Source organism: Sapajus apella, unplaced genomic scaffold, assembly GCF_009761245.1.
Source record: "Sapajus apella isolate SASKATOON/1434 unplaced genomic scaffold, GSC_monkey_1.0 scaffold22, whole genome shotgun sequence".
Classification (NCBI taxonomy): Eukaryota; Metazoa; Chordata; class Mammalia; order Primates; family Cebidae; genus Sapajus; species Sapajus apella.
Window position 1 is genome coordinate 9,919,091 of NW_022436962.1, and position 19,518 is coordinate 9,938,608.

General features: G+C 40.2%; 1 protein-coding gene and 1 pseudogene across 7 annotated transcripts in view; one reads left to right on the forward strand and one right to left on the reverse strand.

Moving 5' to 3' along the window:
• SRGAP2 (SLIT-ROBO Rho GTPase activating protein 2) overlaps nucleotides 1-19,518 on the forward strand; it is a 266,495-nt gene that overhangs the window by 156,478 nt on the left and 90,499 nt on the right. The gene's annotated exons all lie outside the window — the stretch shown is intronic.
• On the reverse strand, nucleotides 6,663-7,632 carry LOC116558808 (annotated as a pseudogene).

The following is a 19,518-nucleotide window of genomic DNA, read 5'->3' on the forward strand; positions in this document are numbered from 1 at the left end:
AGAGTGGTGGGAGATGTGGTGGGCGCAGGGAGCAAGTCTCATCAGGAAAAGCCTTGGAGGCTATTGGAGAATTGAAGAGGCATCATACAGCCTGACTCCTGTTTAAATAGGATTATTCTGGCTTCTGTGTGAAGAGAGGACTTTAGGAGGAGCAAGGTGGAAGCAGCAAGGGAAGACCAATTAAGGGAGCTTCTGTAAATAATTAGAGCAGGAGATGACAGTGAATTGAAACAGGGTGGAGCTGTGGAGATGGTGAGAAGTGGTCAAATTCTGGGATATATTTTGAAGATGGAGTCAATAGTATTTGCTGCTTGATTGATATGGTGTGTGAAAAAAATAGCAGTCAACTACTGGGCCACTAAAAAGCATGATTTAGAGCAGCAACTTCTCGTTCTACGTAGAAGAGGCCAATGGTACTCATCACCTTTCCATGCTAGTCAGCAATGGGGAGAAACTCACCCCCAACCTCCCTTCTCTAGCCCCTCTCTGTTTCGCTGGATTATCCTCAGTGCAAATTCCACTGGCATTCTATCACCTGACCATTCCAGTGTGTATACTCCCAACCCCTCCTGGAACATGTCATGATAGAGTGATCCCAAGTGAGACCAGAGGCTTATCCCTTCAGAATGCCCACCACCGCTCCGATCCCCAACTCTGACTCTTAAGCTGTTTCTTTTGTTTGTCCTCATATCTTAATCAGCTGTGTGTGTGTGTGTGTGTGTGTGTGTGTGTGTGTGTGCTGGAATTTCACTCTGTTGCCCAGGCTGGAGTGCAGTGACATGATCTCAGCTCACTGCAACCTCTACTTCCCAGGTTCAAGCTACTCTCCTACCTCAGCCTCCTGAGTAGCTGGGACTACAAGCGTCTGCCACCACGCCTGGCTAATTTTTTGTATTTTTAGTAGAGATGGGGTTTCACCAGTTTGGCCAAGCTGGTCTCAAACTCCTGACCTTGTGATCCACCCACCTTGGCCTCCCAAGGGGTTGAGATTACAGGCGTGAGCCACCACACCCAGCCCCTAATCAGGTTTTAAGTCCCCTATTATATGATGCTTTTCTATCCTCCTGAAATCTTAAAGTATAAATTATATAATCTGTAATTGTTATACCATCCAGTCCTCAAAAAAACTGTATTTTTTTTAAACAGTAAAATCAGCTCCACTGGCATTTATGGAGTAGTTACTAATGCAGAAATACTACTCTGAAAGGGAGGAACACATAGGTAGACATGAGAAGCCTTAGAGCTTACGGTGAGAAATAACGTGGTACAGTGGTGAGAATGTACACACAAATATAGTCTCTCTAAATACAGGGATATAAAAGTGCTATTTTTAAGCTGCCATTTACACATCACATTGTATTCTAATTGCTTAATAGATAAAAATGCTTAAAATTTTTTTCCTAATATCCCAAAGTGGAAAGTGATGAACATATTTAATTCTCTCTCTTTTCATTTTAATTGATTTCTTAGACAGTCCAGATACCGTGCGGGAACTTAGGGGAATAAGCTTGAAAACCAAAGTACTTAAGTAAAATTTATTGAGCGCTCACTATGTGCTAACTACTAGCATGGCAGATTCTGGGGATAAAACAGTGAGCAAAATCAGCGGTGATCTTGCACTGATGGAGTTTACAGTGCAATGGAACAAACTGGTAATAATCAGACCAGTCAATGATGAATTATAACAGGATTAAGTGCTGCACAGAAGAGCCAGGGTGCTGAGTGCACAGCACAGAGGGCACAACGTGGACCTGGCCTATAAGCAGGGAATGGACCGGGTGTCCAGGAGAGCTTCCATGATCAAAAACACATAGCTAGAGGAAAAATCTGAAAAGCACAGAGAGTACGCCAGGCAGAGAGAGGTAGGGGCAAATTCCTTGATGGGAAATGAGGCAAAGGAAGCAGGGAGGGACCAGACCTGGAAGGACCTTGTGGGTTGTGTTAACGATAGGGACCTTGTGGGTTGTGTTAACATTAGATCTTCACCCTCAAGACAATAAGCGGCCACTAAGGAGTTCTGCCTATGTTGCTAATTAAATTCTGAGACCACTTATGCAGAGTATCTGGCATAGTCCCAGATCCATAGCAGTAGGCAGTGAATGCTGATTCCCTCCCAAAGGCATCCTACAACATTTACTGCTTTATCCAAATAGTCTACCAATTAACAATCAAAATGAGTATCTCTTGTATTTTCACATCAGTATCATTGTGAAATGAATTAGTATGTTTGAGTCTTAATGGAATGTCCATTTTCTTTCAATATACAAATACAATCAGCCTTTGATATCCAAAGGTTCTACCTCTGAAACCAAATGCAGATCAAAATGCAGAATTCAACGGTTGTGAAACCTGTGGATAGAGGGCTGATGTTTTGTATATATGGGTTCCAAAGAGCCAACTGCAGGACTTGAGTCTGTGCAACTTTTGATATCTATGGGGGTCTGAGAACCAATTCCCCATAGATACCAATGCATAACTATATATACACAAAGCAATTGTAGTTTTATTCCCTAAATTGAACATTCCGGAAATGAAATTAAGAAAAGAATTTCATTTATAACAGCATCAAAAAGAACAAAATAATACTGATAACTCCAAGAAATGAAGCACAAGATATATACTGAAAACAATAAGATTATTGGAAGAAAGTTAAGAGAACCTAAACAAATGGAAGTACACCGCATGTTCTTTAATACGGGAAGAATTTAGTATTATCAAGATGGCAATACTTAAAATTCATTGAAAACTTTAATATAATCAAGATGGCAGTATTCCCTAAGTTGATCTACAGATTCAACTCAATTTCTATCACAATTCAAGTTGCTTTTGTTCCCAGAAACCAACAAGCTGACTCTAAAATTCATATGGAAATAGAAAGGATTCAGAATAACCAAAGCCATTCTGTAAAAAGAAGAGCAAAGTGGAGTACTCCCACTTCTAGATTTCAAATTTTACAACAAATCAACAGTAATGAAGATTCTATACTGGCATGGAATAGACATATAGGTCAATGGACCAGAACTGAGAATCCAGATGTCAATTGATTTTTGACAAGGGTGCCAAGAAAATTTAATGGGAGAAAGAGTCTTTTTTATTTTTTCAACAAAAATTTGTTTCATTAAGCATGAAGTTACGTTCACATTTGTCTACAACCACAGTAAGGAAACAAATACTATCAGCTTTCTTGCTGTAATACTGGATGTTCAGTGGCAGGCTCACTTAAAGGCAGAGTCAACGCTGACAGGGACTCGAGATCAGTCACAACTACTTAGGAGGGGAATACAAAGACCACCAGCTTTCTTGCCATGGTGCTGGATGTTCAGTGGCAGGCTCATTTGAAAATGGAATCAACCCTGACGCGGACTCGAGATCAGTCACAAGTACTTGCGAGAAGGACACAAAGACCGCCCACTTTCTTGCGGCAGTGCCGGATGTCCAGTGGCAGGCTCAGTTGAAGGCGGAGTCAACCCTGACGGGGACTCGAGATCAGTCACAAGTACTTAGAGGGAGAACACAAAGACCACCAGCTTTCTTGCTGTGGTGCCAGATGTTCAGTGGCAGACTCACTTGAAAGTGGATTCAACCCTGATGGGGTCTCAAGATCAGTCACAACTACTTGGGAGGAGAACACTAAGACCGCCAGCTTTGTTGTTGTGATGTCAGATGTTCAGTGGCAGGCTCACTCTAAGTTGGAATCAATCTTGACGGAGACTCAAGGTCAATAACAACTACTTGGGAGGAGAACACAAAGACTGCCAGCTTTCTTGCCCTGGTGCCAGATGTTCAGTGGCAGGCTCATCTGAATGTGGAATCAACCCTACGGGGACTTGAGATGAATCACAACTACGTGGGAGGAGAACACAAAGACCACCAGCTCCATTGCTGTGGTGCGGGATGTTCAGTGGCAAGCTCACTTGAAGGAACAGTCAACCATGACCCAGACTTGAGATCAGTCACAAGTACTTGGCAAGGAGAACATCAAGACCACCAGCTTTCTTGCCGTGGTGCCGGATGTTCAGTGGCAGTCTCACTTGAAAACGGAATCAACCCTGATAGGAACTGGAGATCAGTCACAACTACTTGGGAGGAGAACACGAAGATGACCAGCTTTCTTGTTGTGGTGCCAGATGTTCAGTGGCAGGCTCACTTGAAGGCAGAGTCAATCCTGATGGGGATTCGCAGTCAGTCACAACTACTTGGGATGAGAACACAAAGACCACCAGCTTTCTTGCTGTGGTGCCGGATGTTCAGTGGCAGGCTCACTTTAAGACGGAGTCAATCCTGATGGGGACTCGAGATCAGTCACAACTACTTGGGACAAGAACACAAAGACCACCAGCTTTCTTGCTGTGGTGCCGGATTTCAGTGGCAGGCTCACTTGAAGGCAGAGCAACCCTGACAGGGACTTGAGATCAGTCACAACTACTTGGGAGGAGAACACGATGACTGCCAGCTTTCTTGCCCTGGTGCCAGATGTTCAGTGACAGCCTCACTTGAAGGCAGAGTCAACCCTGATGGAGACTCTAGATCAGTCACAGCTACTTGGGAGGAGAACACAAAGACCACCAGATTTATTGCTGTGGTTCTGGATGTTCCGTGGCAGGTTCACTTGAAGACAGAGTACACCATGACAGGGACTTGAGATCAGTCATAAGTACTTGGGAGGAGAACACATGGACCACCATCTTTCTTGCTGTGGTGCTGGATGTTCAGTGGCAGGCTCACTTGAAGGCAGAGTCAACCCTCACAGGGACTTGAGATCAGTCACAAATAGTTGGGAGGAAAATAAAAAGACTGACAGCTTTCTTGTTGTGGTGTTGGATGTTCATTCAGTGGCAGGCTCACTTGAAGGCAAAAGTGAACCATGACGGGGACTCGAGATCTTCCCAAAGTACTTGGGAGGAGAACCCAAGGACCGCCCTTTCCTGCTGTGGTGCCAGATGTTCAGTGGTAGGCTCACTTGAAGGTGATATCTACCCTGACAGGGACTTGTGATCAGTCACAACTACTTGCGAGGAGAACACAAAGACCACGAACTTTCTTGCTGTGGTGCCGGATGTTCAGTGGCAGGCTCACTTGAAGGCAGAGTCAACCCTGATGGGGACTCAAGATGAATCACATCTACTTGGGAGGAGAACACAAAGACTGCCAGCTTTCTTGCCGTGGTGCTGGATGTTCAGTGGCAGTCTCACTTGAAGTTGGAGTCAACCCTACAGTCACTTGAGATCAGTCACATCTACTTGGGAGGAGAACACAAAGACCGCCAGCTTTCTTACTGTGGTGCCGGATGTCCAGTGGCAGGCTCACTTGAAGGCAGCGTCAACCCTGACAGGGACTCAAGATCAGTCACAACTACTTAGGAGGCGAACACAAAGACCACGAGCTTTCTTACTGTGGTGCCAGATGTTCAGTGGCAGGCTCACTTGAAGGCAGAGTCAACCCTGATGGGGACTCGAGATCAGTCACATCTACTTGGGAGAAGAACACAAAGACTGCCAGCTTTCTTGCTGTGTTGTGGGATGTTCAGTGGCAGGCTCACTTCAAGGCAGAGTCAACCCTGATGGGGACTTGAGATCAGTCACAACTACTTGGGAGGAGAACACTAAGACTGCCAGCTTTGTTGTTGTGATGTCAGATGTTCGGTGGCAGGCTTGCTCTAAGTTGGAATCAATCTTGATGGAGACTCAAGGTCAGTAACAACTACTTTGGAGAACACAAAGACTGCCAGCTGTCTTGCTGTTGTTTTGGATGTTCAATAGCAGGCTTATCAGAAGGCAGAAGCATCTTGAAGGGAACTCAAGAACAATCAGAATTATTTTTGTTCAGTAGCAGAGTCATTAGAAGATGGAATCAACCCTGAAAGGAACTCGCTATTACCTTCAATATTTGGGGGTTGGGGGAAAAAATCCAGGTCTTGGTGGCAGATAAAGAGGAAAACCCCTGGGTGGATAGGCATTCCTCACTGCAAATGGAGCATATGGTGGACCTGGGAAGTCGCTTGGTGGAAAATCATGTGGAGAAACTCCAAACAGGGTCCCTGGAGGAGGTGGGGGGAAAGGAGTTCCTCTTCTCATATCAGTAACATATGTGTAATGCTCTCTGCCAAATCCTGTGTTTGGAACATCAACTGCAGAAGGATCTTTGTGTAAAAATTTGAATTTAATCTCTGTGTCAGTTAATTTGTGTCTGTACTTAGCATTTTCTTTCCTTAAGCCATTGAGGTTTCTTTCAGCAGTCCAAGCTGCCAGCCAATTGTCATGTACTTTTTTTTTAAGTAGTAAAATCTGCTCTTGATAAGAAAGAATCATTCTTTCCAACTCTTCTTCAAGATGTTTGGCTTGCTTTCTATACTTCTCCAGCTGGTCAGTGGTATAGTTGACCTTTTTATCTTGTTTAGAAAGTTTCTCTTGTCTCTCTAACTGGTAATTTTCCTCTACAGTTAGTGTTTTGTAAAGTCTCATTGTAGTTTCTTGATGTAATTCAGTCATTGCTTCAAGTTTCTGTTGAAGCTTCTGATTCTTACTTTCAAAATGTGTGTTTTCTGACTGCAAAGATGCTTGTTCAGACTGAAGATGTTTAATATGCCCCATAAGTTCCTTTTTTGTTTTATCAATTTTGGACAACTGAATATAAATTTGATTTCTTTCTCCCTTTAAAATTTTTTAAAAAGCATTTAACTTAGCAGCATGAATCAGTTTCTTCAAAGCTCCTTTTGGAGGGTCAGCTAAATAAGCGCCATTTTCTGATTCACTGTTCATTTCTACTTTCAAGTTATGATCATCCATTATGTCTTCTCCATGCATAGCAGCCCAGTCTTTCGTCTTCAGCAAGTGTTTAGTCAGAGTCTTGATGTGCTTGTTTCTGTCATTTAGAACTTGTTCTGTGTGTACTTTGGAGTCTTCACATGTTATTTTCTGTTTATTCAGTTCACTCACTTGTTCATTCCATACTTCAGCTTCTTGCAAAAGCTGTTTCTGGCTTTCCTGAAGTTGAGAATTTTCGTTCAAAGCAACTGTTGTCACTATCTTCAGTTGTTCTCCATTCATTTGAAATATCTTGAAGGGCATTTTGGCTTCAGCTATTTGTGATTTGAGGGATTTTGACTGATCTTCTAGAGACTGTATCATTTTTGAAATATCTGCCATCAACTCATCGTGTCTAGAATGTTTATATTTCTCTTCATTTACCTCCTTTGTTAGATACAGTATTTCATCCTCCATTTTAGAAATGGACCTGCTCAGCTTTTCACAGGCTGTCTCCAAACTTTGTGCGTCTGCTGCCTGCTTCTCAAAGCTGACGTCCTGTAAAGATGACTCTCTTTCACAGCCTTCATAGCTTTTTTGTACAAAGCTAAATTTTTCAAGTAGTGTACGTTTTTCTTTAATTTGTTCACAAAGCACTACAGCAAGCTTTTTCTCTCTTCCCACATAAAGCTGACTCCTAACTGATCTAAAACTTGTCCACAAAAAAAAGGGAATAGCAAAAAATCCAATAACACCTGCCCATATCACTAATTCCCATGGAAAACCATTAGAATTTGATCATACTTTCCAGCAGTGCTGCCACAGTCCTGTGTAGCTTCTCCATGAGCAGCCCCAGGTAGGACTGAGGAGTAGCTCTGGGATCCTACATAGGGCCAAGGCTGTTCTGGTGGTCGCCGCAGTAACCCCAGCCTGTTGTGGTCACAATAAGCACCTGGAATACTAGCCTTCGGTCTGGAACTGGATTCAGCCACTGTGGAGCCGGCTGAAGTGGGGGAGCTGGGGGATGCGGACACCCACAGGACTCACAGGCCCACGCTGCCCACCCCGACCCCCTTGTTACGCTGTACATCTTGAAGTGGTGCAGGTCCGGGCCTGACCCCCATTTAACTGTTTTTTATTGGTAATATCATATTGCGTTAACTACTTTAGCTTTTTAATAAAAATATTTGTGAAGGAGAGACTGCAAATTTATATTTCTTCAAAATTGCCTTGGCTATTATTGACATTTTGCTCTTCTATGTGAATTCTATTATCAACATGTGAAGTTTCATTAAAAAAATCATTTTGGCTAATTTCTGTTTGTTTTTAGAAACAGGGTCTCACTCTGTCACCCAGGCTAGAGTGCAGTGGTGCATAGCTCACTACAGCCTCAAAATGCTGGACTCAAGAGCTCCTCCCACCTCAGCCTTCCAAGTAGCTAGGACTACAGGTGTGTGCCACACACTGAGACATTTTGGCATTTTGAATTGCATTATATTTACAGATGATTTAACACAAATTTCCATAGCTATGGAAATAGACTTTTTGTATCATGAAAGTAACATTTTCCCCCTTTAAGATTATCTTTTATGTCCTTCACAAACATTTTGTAATTTTCTATGTTAATGTTTTGTGCATACTTTGTTTTTATTACTAGTTTAAGAGTAGCTTTTTAAAAATCACATTTTTTTTGGGACAGAGTCTCACTTTGTCACCCAGGCTGGAGTGTGGTGGTGCAGTCTTGGCTCACTGCAGCCTCTGGCTCCCAGGTTTAACTGATTCTCATGTCTCAGCCTCCTGAGTAGCTGGGATTACAGGCATGCACCAACATGCCTGTCTAATTTGTGTATTTTTAGTAAAGACACGGTTTTGCCATTTTGGCCAGGCTGGTCTCGAACTCTTGGCCTCAAGTGATCCACCCACCTTGGCACCCCAGAGTGCCAGGATTATAGGCATGAGCCGCCGCTCTCAGCCTAATCACGTTTCTTAATTGGTCACTGAATGCAGGAACACCATTTGAATTTATATTAAGCAATGTTTGTTTTTTTAAAAAATCTCTATGATATGTTTAGTTAAAACAAAACATCAGAATGCATACTACAAAATAACCATATTCGATAAAACTGAAACAAAGTTACAATGTAAAATGTAAAATTCATTAATTTGAATTTCAGGCATTTGAAGCCACTATTCTAAGTTGGAAACTGTTCCATTACTTTATGCTCTTTTTATTAGTGAGACTATATAGATATACCATTACTGCCTTTATATTTCTAAAACAATCATCATTTCCCTCCATCTTTAATAATTGAGTCAGTTATAGAATTATATATTACCTTAGTAGTCTGAAGATTTTACTCTTGTTGCTGATGAGAAGTTTGATTAGATACCATAGTCTTCCCTCTGTAGATAGTGTCTACTACTTCTGGTACTATCTTAAGGTTTTCCCTTTTCCATGATGCTCTGCAGTTTTACTTTGGTAGCTGACTTAATTTTATTATTATCAACACTTAGGGCTGGTTTCCCATCTAGAGACATTTCTTTCTTCATTTCTAGTAAACTCTGTGTCATTATCACTTTGAGTGTTACTTTTCTACTGTCTTTCTCTTCTTGGCCATTTGTCAACATTTATTAGCTAAAATCCTGCTAAGTCTATTAGTGTATCCTTCAAATTTCTCAAGTGTTCTCATGTTTTCTATATCTTGCTGTCTCTAACTTATTAATGAATTAGTATCATATTTATGCATTCTCGTTTTCATTAGTCTAATATAATTTTTATTTTATCAATTGAGATTTCTTTTTAATTTTAATTATATTGACCATATTTGTCATTTCCAAGATATTTAATTGTTTTAATTTTAATAATTTTTTTCTCTTACATATGAATGTTCCTATTTCTTGTTCTTTTCAATTTTTTTCCCCCTTTGGCTCTTTGATAAACTCCAAGTAAATATTGTTCAGAGTCTTCTTTCATTTTCATTTTCATTCATCTTCTGTTTGGTGGGGATTTTTAAGTTGCCTTTTTTAAGAATCCATGTGTTGTAGAAATTGAATTTTCACATTTTAAGGGGTTATTTTTTAACCTCTTTTTTAGTACTCACTTCTCTCTGCTGGATAAGACTCTTTCTCTCATTAAATTATCTTGGCACCCTTTTTTAACAAATCTTTTTAAACAAGTTGTGCTAGGAAAACTGGATATCTATGTTTAAAAATTAATTTGGACCCCTACTTTATACTGTATAAAAAAATTAACTCAAAACGGATCAAAGACCTAAACACAAGAGATAAAACTATAAAACTCCTAGAAGAAAACATAGGCATAAATCTTAATAACCTTTCTTGACATTTGCTAAGAGAGTAGACTGTAAGTGTTCTTACCACAAAAAAGGGTAATTATGTGAGGACAGGAATACATTAAGTAGCACCTGTAGTATTCGGTTTACTGTGTATATGTATATCAAAACATCACGTCACACACCTTAAATATATGCAATTTTAATAAAAAATAAAAATTTTAAAGAAAAATACAAAATGAAGATTTCTGATGGTAAATGTAGTGCCTGCTGCCTATAAAAATAGACATTTTTTGAGAGAAGACATACAAACAGCCAATGGGTATATGAAAGGGTGCTCAATATCACTAATCATCAGGAAAATGGAGATCAAAATTACAATGAGATATCACTTGTTAGGATGGTTATTATCAAGAAAAAAGCCAAAGGATAACAAGTTGTATTAGTCCATTTTCACACTGCTAATAAAGACATACCTGCAACTGGGCAATTTACAAAAGAAAGAGGTTTAATGGACTCACAGTTTTCTACATTGCTGGGGAGGCCTCACAATCATGGCAGAAGGTGAAAGACACATCTCACTTGGCAGCAGACAAGAGAAGAGAGAGCTTGTACAGGGAAACTCGCTTTTGTAAAACCATCAGATTTCATGAGACTTATTCACTTTCATGAGAACAGTGTGGGAAAAACCTGCCCCCATGATTCAGTTATCTCCCACTGGGTCCCTCCCACCATACATGGGAATTATGGGAGCTACAAGATGAGATTTGGATGGGGACACAGAGCCAAACCATATCACAGGTGTTGGCGAGAACATTGAGAAATTGAAGCTATTTTTACAGTGTTGTGGGAAGGTAGAGAATGGTGCAGCCACTATGGAAAAGAGTATAGAGGCTCCTCCAAAAATTAAAAATAGAACTACCTGTGCTAGCAATCCTAATTCTGGGTGTATACATCCAAGAGAATTGAAATCAGGATCCTGAAGCACTATCTGCATTCCCATGTTCACCGTAGCATTACTTGTAATAGCCAAGATATGGAAACAAACTAAATGTCTGTCAACAGATGAATGGATAAAGAAAGTGGGGGCATATACATACCATGGAATATTATTCCATCCTAAAAAATGAAGGAAATCCTTCCATTTGCAGTAACATGAATGAATATAGAGGACATTAAGCTAAGCGAAATAAGACAGTCACCGAAGGACAAACACTAGGTAATTCCACTTATATGAGATATTTAAAATAATCAAACACCCAGAAGAGGAAAATAGAATTGTGATTGCCAGGGGCTTGAATGAGTTGAAAATGGGCAATTGTTACTCAATGGGTATAAAGCTTCGGTCATGCAAGATGAAAAAGTTCTAGAGATCTGCTGTACAACATAGTACCTATAGTTAAAATATGGCATTGTATACTTAAAAACATGTTAGGAAGATAGATCTCGTGTTGTGTCCTTACCATACACAAAAATAACAATAAACGAAGACCACACACATAAAAGAATACAAGAAAATTTTTGAAAGTTATGAATATGTTTAGTACCTTGATTGCACTAAATGGTATCCCATGTGTATGCATGTTCAAATTCAACAAAATACGTACATTAAGTATGTGCAGTTTTGTGTTTATAAACTATACCTCAATGAAGCTAAAAAATATCCTATGACCTTGGATTAGACAATGGTTTCTTAGATATGACAGCTAAAACACAAGCAGTCAAAGGAAAAAATACATAATAAAACTTCATCAAAATTATAAAACTTGTGTGCTTCAAAGAACATTACTGAGAAAGTGAAAATGAAAACCATATAATGGAATAAGATAATTGCTAATTATATATCTGACAAAGGTCTAGTATCTAGTATATATAAAGAATTCTTACAACTCAACAATAAAAAGATAAGTAGCCCAATTAAAACCTGGGCAAAGGATTTAAATAGACATTTCCCCCAAAAAGATAAATAAATGGTTAATGAGCACAAGAAAAGATGCTCAATACCCTTAGCAATCAAATAAATTTAAATTAAAACAATGAGATACCATTTTATACCCACTAGGATCACTGTAATTGAAAATACAGTTAATAACAAATATTGGTGAGAATGTGGAGAAACTGGAACTCTTATACATTGCTAGTGCAAATGTAATTGATTTGGAAAATAATTTGACAGTTCCTCAGAAAGTCTAACATAGAGTTACCATATGACTTAGCAATTTCACTTCTAGGTATATACCCAAGAGAAATAAAAACATATGTCCATATAAAACTTGTACACAAATGTTCATAGCAGTATTATTAATAATGGCCCCAGAGTGGAGACAACCCAAATGTCCATCAACTGATGAATGAACAAACATGTTAGTATTTCCATTCAATGGTATTATCCAGTCATAGAAAAAGAATCAAGTACTGATACATGGATGAACCTTGAAGACATTATACTAGGTGAAAGAGGCTGGGCACAAAAGGCCACCTACTGTAGCATTCCATTTATATGAAATGTCTAGAGTAGGCAAATCCATGCAGAGAAAAGTAGATTAATAGTTGCCAGGTGCCAGGAAAGTGGAGAATGGGGAATGGCTACTAATGTGCATGGCTTTTCATTTAGGGGTGATGAAAGTGCTCTGCAACTAGATAGTGATAATGGTTGCATGACTTTGTGAATATACTTAAAAACGAGTGAATTATACAATTTAAGGAAAGGATTTATGGTTTGTTAATTAAATCTCAAAACAGTTTAAATATTAATTAGCAGATGTAAAAGGCATTTGATATATATCATAGTTCTTCCTTTTCCTCTTCCCCTATTCCCAGATCCTAAGGAAACACTGATGTCCTATGTCACCATGTTTATCCTGCGGCTTCTTGTATTGTCTGGCTCACCTCCAGACACTCATAGTTGAAAAACATGGGCCTAGGAAGCTGAAAAGGGAATCGAAGAGCCAGAGGTGCTCAGGTCCCTTAGATGATGGCCGCGGGAAACACTTTCTACTTTATTTTTTTCGTGGGAAAGGAAATATATTTCAGATAAGTCTACACATTTGGTTGGAAAAGCCCTTAAAATTCTTCACCTTTTTTTTTTGCTCTCATTTCATATTCATGAAACCACTTTCCCAAGGATTACAACAGCAAGAAGGGAGCATTTCCCCTCATTATCGAAGAGTTATTGCCATTGAAAAATCATATCCATTTCCTATCTATCTATCTATCATCTATATATCTATCATCGATTCATCTATGACTGTATTCATTTATTTGGTCCCCAGTAACTTGATGAACTTGAATCACTCTCCCTGAGTCTGAGTCTGGGAGACTGAAAAAACCAAGGACCAAGACTCTGAATTAAGGCAAATTAACCTCCATCAGGGATGCCAAGTAGATTTTAATCTATATGCTAACTTCAATACATTAATAGTTGAGAAAGGTTCTGTGCTGAGCAAGATCCTAGGGACATGTCTGCGACTAGTTTGACAGAATGATGTGCTTGATTAGTAATGTCTGCTTGAACTCATGCAGGAAATTCAGGGTCTATGTACTGCAGATATGCCACCCTGACTTAGTGAATGCTCCCTCAGGGGCCTCTAGCCAGAAAACCTCCTGGTAATGTCACTCAAACCTTGAAATACTGCCTTCAGCCCAATGTCAAGTTGTATTGTATGTGTATGTTTCACCTTCAGCAGCCTGCAGCTTAATTTAAAGCAAATCAAACCAAATGCCTACTCTGTTGTAACAATTATAACCTGTCCCATCCATTTTTCTATCAATGACAAAGGAAATGACTTATTGGAGAATGCTTATTTAGGTTGCTGTCTTGTAGGATAAGTCAGCCACCCCATACATTAGATCAGGTATGTTCAGGGTGCTATGGCTATAGACACCTCATTCATTAGAAAACTTAGAAATAATTTCCTATCTTAAAATTATTATAGCCATCAAATTCCCCCTTGCATATTTCACTTCGTGAAGTGGTCATGACTAATCTCTCATACTTGTAATTATTTCCATTCTTTCTCAGTCAGCACAGAGGATTCGTGTGTGTATGTGTGTGTGTGTGAAGGAAGGGGCATGGGGACAGGTAGAATGGGATGATTCCAGTGTTTACTTTGCATTTTCAAGTCAGAGATGGAAGGTACCAAATGGGGACTCATTATTAAGCTAAGGCTCCCACTGGCAAAAACATGTGGATTTCATGCCTTCTTCACTCTGATCATGAGTATGCAGGTCTTAGTAGGGTAGTTCTGGACTTTCTTCAGGTTTCTGAATTCGGTTAACAAGTCAGTGGCCTAGCACAGACTGCTGTTTCTGGGTAGGTTCTTTCCAGTGAAGCACAGGAGGAAGAGAGAATTCAAATTTCTGGTTCAGGGTCCAATTTAGGATGACATATGATGTTGAGGTGAACTGTCATCTTAGCCTCCTCTAATCTCTGACTTCCTCTGTCTCACTTTGTCTTTCACGGTTTTGAAGAGTGCTGGCTAGTTACTTTGTAGAATGTTCCACAGTTTTGGTTTGTTTGGTTCCTCAGGATTGGATTCAGTTTAAGCAATTTTGCCAAGAACATCATAGAAACGATGTCAGATTTTTCTTAGTGTTTTATATCAGGAGGCACTTGCTGTTGATTTGTCCCATTACCGATGGTGTTAATTTTGATTACTCAGTGAGGATGGGTGTCTCCTGACTTTATCTACTGTAAAGTTGCTACTTTCCCCTTTGCACTGTAATAAATGTCTTGTGAAGGTATTATGTCAATATCCTATTTCTCCTCATTCTTTGCTTACTAATCTTTAGCATGCTTTTTAACTGAAACAATTCTAGTAGCAGATTTTACCAAGAGAGTGCCATGGGCAGATTTGCCTTTTAGAAAGATTACTCTGAAATATTTGGATGTGAGAGAGATGTGAGAAGAGGGAAATAGTTACTAGGGGAACAGGGAAAAAGTTACTACAGTAGTTCATTTAAGAAAGGGGTCCTGATCTAAGGCAGTGAGAGGAGGAGTAGAGAAGAAAGATGGGAGAGCCATTTAGGCTATATTTGGAATCAGAATAAGCAGGGTTTACATTTTGTGCTATAGATTTAAATGCTGGAAAAATTCTTAAATAGGAAAAAACTTACATTTTTTTTCTTTTTCTTTTTTTTATTGCATTTTAGGTTTTGGGGTGCATGTGAAGAACATGCAAGGTTGTTGCATAGGTACACACATGGCAGTGTGATAAAACTTACATTTTTTAATAGACTAACAGGTATCTGTATAACCTCTGGATTGTTCTTCTCTGTTTTTGAGATAGAGTTTTGCTCTTGTCACCCAGATTGGAGTGCAATGATGCAATCTTGGCTCACTGCAACCTCCACTTCCCAGGTTCAAGTGATTCTCCTGCCTCAGCCTCCCAAGTTGCTGGGATTATAGCATGTGCCACCACACCTGACTAGTTTTTGTATATTTAGTAGAGATGGGGTTTCACCATGTTGGCCAGGCTAGTCTTGTACTCCTGGCCTCAGGCGATCCACCCGCTTTGGCCTCCCAAAGTGCTGAGATTACAGGTGTGAGCCATTGTGCCTGGCCCCAGGTTGCTCTTCTAAGAATAGCTGACTTTATTAAATATATTGTAGGTTTCATTAAATGATGCTTCACAAGCTGTTGCTTCTCTTGGACAAATTCCTGTTGTTCAACTGATAGCTATTTCTAATCTCCAATGTGGATGTGTCATCATTTGGTTATAGGATGTGAGCAAATTAGACGGTGCTCTGCATAGCCCATAGGGTACTTCCATTAGCCCTTTCCCTAAACTTTTGCCACTTTCTGGCTTAGCTAGTATCCTCTCTTGCATTCAGAATACCTGCTCTAATACAAAATCCGGAGCTGTAGACCATGTTCTTATGATTTGACAGTATCATGGAAGCATTTCTTACTGGCTTTTCCAGAGAAAGAGGGCAAATAAGGAAGTCAGCAAAAAGAGAGAGGGGAAAGGGAAATGGCTCAGTTCTTACTTTAAGAAACAATATGGAGGAGATGTTTGTTTATTTAAGGGTGGTGAACTTTTGCAGTATAGCTTTGTGAGGGAGCTGGAAAGAGCTTTTCAGTTTTTCATAACTGGGAGTTTAATTTGGTTTGTAAAATTACTTGAAGATTACTTTGAAATTGGTGTAAGAACTTAGGGTTGTCCCTGACCCCAGGTCAATGGCCTACTTGACCTAGCCAAGAGAAGAAGGAGTTAAGGACAGAGAGTTGAGTTTTTTCCTCCAAAAGCTACAGAGGATATACCCCTCTTACATTCTGGAGCCTTACTAGGTTTCTGAAAATGCCCTTGTGGGTCATGAAACAATAGCCCTTTGAATGTATTTCTGCCGCTGCTGATGTGAGCCGATTAAACTGGCAGGCAGATGATGGAGGGAATGGTTACATGTCCCAGGCGGGAGGTCATGACAGTTGGATCCATGGTTGACAGAGGAATTTCAACACATATTCAAATCGGCTCCTAAGATAGATTGTCTGAGTTCCCCAGGCCTGCCTCATTCCCTCCTCAAATACATTTGACTCCTTCTGGCCCATAATACTCACGCTTCAAAAATTTGGCTTGGCATCCACAGATCAACTCAGGGCGAGGTGGGGTTACTGATGAACAGTGATGCCCTCTTTGGGAGATACCACAGCATAGGAAATGAACATCAGACCAAGAACCAGGTAACCTGGGTGGGGCCAGGGCTCCAGATGGTTTCTTTCTTTATTTTTCTTATTGGTTAAATCCCCTACCATGGTTTTGACATTCTCGTCTGGATGTTGACTGTGGTCTAGAGAAACAGCTAAGAAAGGCAAATCTGAATTAAAATCTGGTTCTTGGGAAAGAATTGAAGTTTTCAGCTTTTGCAAAATTATAGAGTACAGACTAGGAGAAAAAGGACAGGCAGAGGAGCTCTCTTTTCTAGTTGCATTCTAGAAACAGCGCTGACAAGTCCAAAAATATGGGGATAAAATCTTGTCTTTTTTCTTACTTTGAAAAAAAAAATGCTTCTAACTGTCTGTATACTTGCCTAAGAAAATATTTCTCAGCTCCTCTAGAATATTTAGGTTAACTAAAAATTATAAAAACATACCACAGACCTAGTACACTCTTTATGCCCAGAATTTACCCAAAAGGTCCGCACGCTCTGGCTTGGAGACCCTGACCCCATCTTCTCAACTTGCTGGTTTCAACTCTAAATATTTGGCTGCAAAACCCTAAGGCCAGGAGGAATGCGGAACTGACGAGTCCGCCCCATCTACAAGCTAGAAGGACATCTTGATTAAATTAGTGTCAAGGCGGGTAGAGAGAAAGGCACAGTGACACAAAGGGTGTTTTGAGGAGCCCTATAGCGCCTGTGGAGAATGAATGTTCTCGTTAAATATGGCTGTGACCTGCAGCTCCACACATGCCAGAGACACAGCTCAATTGTCCCCAGGATTTGGGGGATGGGGATGATCACGGGGAGAGGAGAGCCTGGCATGGAAAGGCAGGAATGCAGGAAGGCCTGCTGTTGCTTTATTTTTGCTATAACTATAGCAAGCAATTCTTTGATTATGGTCCTTGTGTTTGGAAGGGATCAAGAAGTGGTTTCCTTTCCCCTGGGTATTTGAACCTTTGCTCTGCTCCTTGCTTCTCTGGGTAGTAGGGGACTCCTGAAAGCACCCATTGTCTTCAGCCTCCTTCCACCCCCTTCCTTGGGGCTCCCCAAGAAGATTGTTGCCTGAACTCTGTAGGGCAAGAATGAGAGGCAGTGCCCCCAAGACAGTGCCCGCCCTTGTCATTTACCCACCATCCTCATTTCATTTATCCTTAAGTCCCAAGACCAAAGCAAAGAACACATGGACTGTTGAAGGCTTCCACAGGACTGCCTGGGTCAGTGAGAAAGCAGTAATGCTTTCTAGCTGGATAACCCCTTGGCTGAGTTCCATCTGCACTGTGGCCAGGGTGCTTGGTGAGACATGCTTTTGCCATTTGCCCTTTGAACTGCCAACAATCCCAATGCAGCAAATGGATTTAAAAGCTGATTAAGTTTTAGATTTCTTTCCTTTAACCAGAATATTCTAGCAGCTTATTTTTATAGCTCTGCTTGTATGATTCTGTTTTCAACAGATGGAATCACAACCTTTTCAGCAGTATACATCTGAGGAATTTAAAAACTGATAACATCAAGAATATTCTTTTGTACAATCTCTTTCTTGCTGTGAAAATTTATGGCCTCTCTTTTCCCTATCTTCACCCAATAATTATTAGGTACTTACTATATGCAAGGCATTATACAAGATAAGGAGAATACAGATAAGACAAAATAGCATTGAAGGAGTTTATGAGTTCAATTCCAACTTCACCAATTAATAGTTGTTCTCATGGACAAATTGCTTGACCTCTCTAAGCTTTAGCATCTATAAGTACTAAGTGCTTTTTGTGCAGAGAGTTATAGAGAGGTGAAATTTGAGCTGGGTTTTTAGTGAATGAAAATGATTTCAGTAATGAGATGAAATTAAAGATGAAAAAGTATGGAGTTTGTGAGCAGGGAGGGGGAGCTGAAGTCAAAGGACATTCCATATGGAGGAACAGGCTTCAGGATGAAGGAGAGCACAGGAATGTGTGAAGACTATTCAGAGGGTGGTGAGTAAAAATAGTTTGGCTAAATCAGAGTGTTAATGAGGAGAGCAGCTGAAACAAAGCCGTAAAGAGCCTCGAATGCCAGACTAAGAAGTTTGAACTTCATTCTGAGAGCGCTAGGGAATGACGAAAGATCTACTTGTAGAAAAATGATAAAATATTGCTGCTGTTTCTGAAAGCCTGGGCATCTAATTCCAGAACAGGGTAGTAAGAGCCTGAGATGTGGTAGCAGTGGCAGGGGGAATGAAAAGAAGGAGACAGATGCCAGATATATCACGAAGGAGAAATGAACAGCGTATGGCCACTTATTGGAAAGAGAATTTAAAGTCAATGATTACTTCTTTTCATTTTTTATGCTAGTGCCACTTAGAAAAAGCCAGTGTGCTGTTACAGAATTTGAGGTGGCTGGTGAAGCTGACATTTCCACATATGTCTCAGGAACTAGATGCCCAAATCTTCCTCAGACCCCAGATGGCCCATATAGAGCTTTTATATGTGCCAGTTTTTAGAATTTCTTATAGAGTTCCTCCATTTGGTAGTCACCAGAGGATCTCTGAGATTAGTGTCTGGATTCTTAATCACTCAGCTAATTTCAGAGATGCCCTTTATTTGAGGTAGATTTAGCCTCCTTTTTCTCTTTGATGGAGTGTGGTTTTTGAAAAGTCCCTAAGGAAGTAATGTGAAACCATATTTAAAACCTCAGGCTTGCTTCTCTTTTGTTTTACCAGAATACTTCGGTTACCATGTCCTGGGAAATGAACAACTTAAAACCATAAGTGTGTCAAGCCTTCACTATCACCAGTATCTGTTCATTATATCATACAAAACATATTTTAGTTCTTATTAGGTATTCAGAAT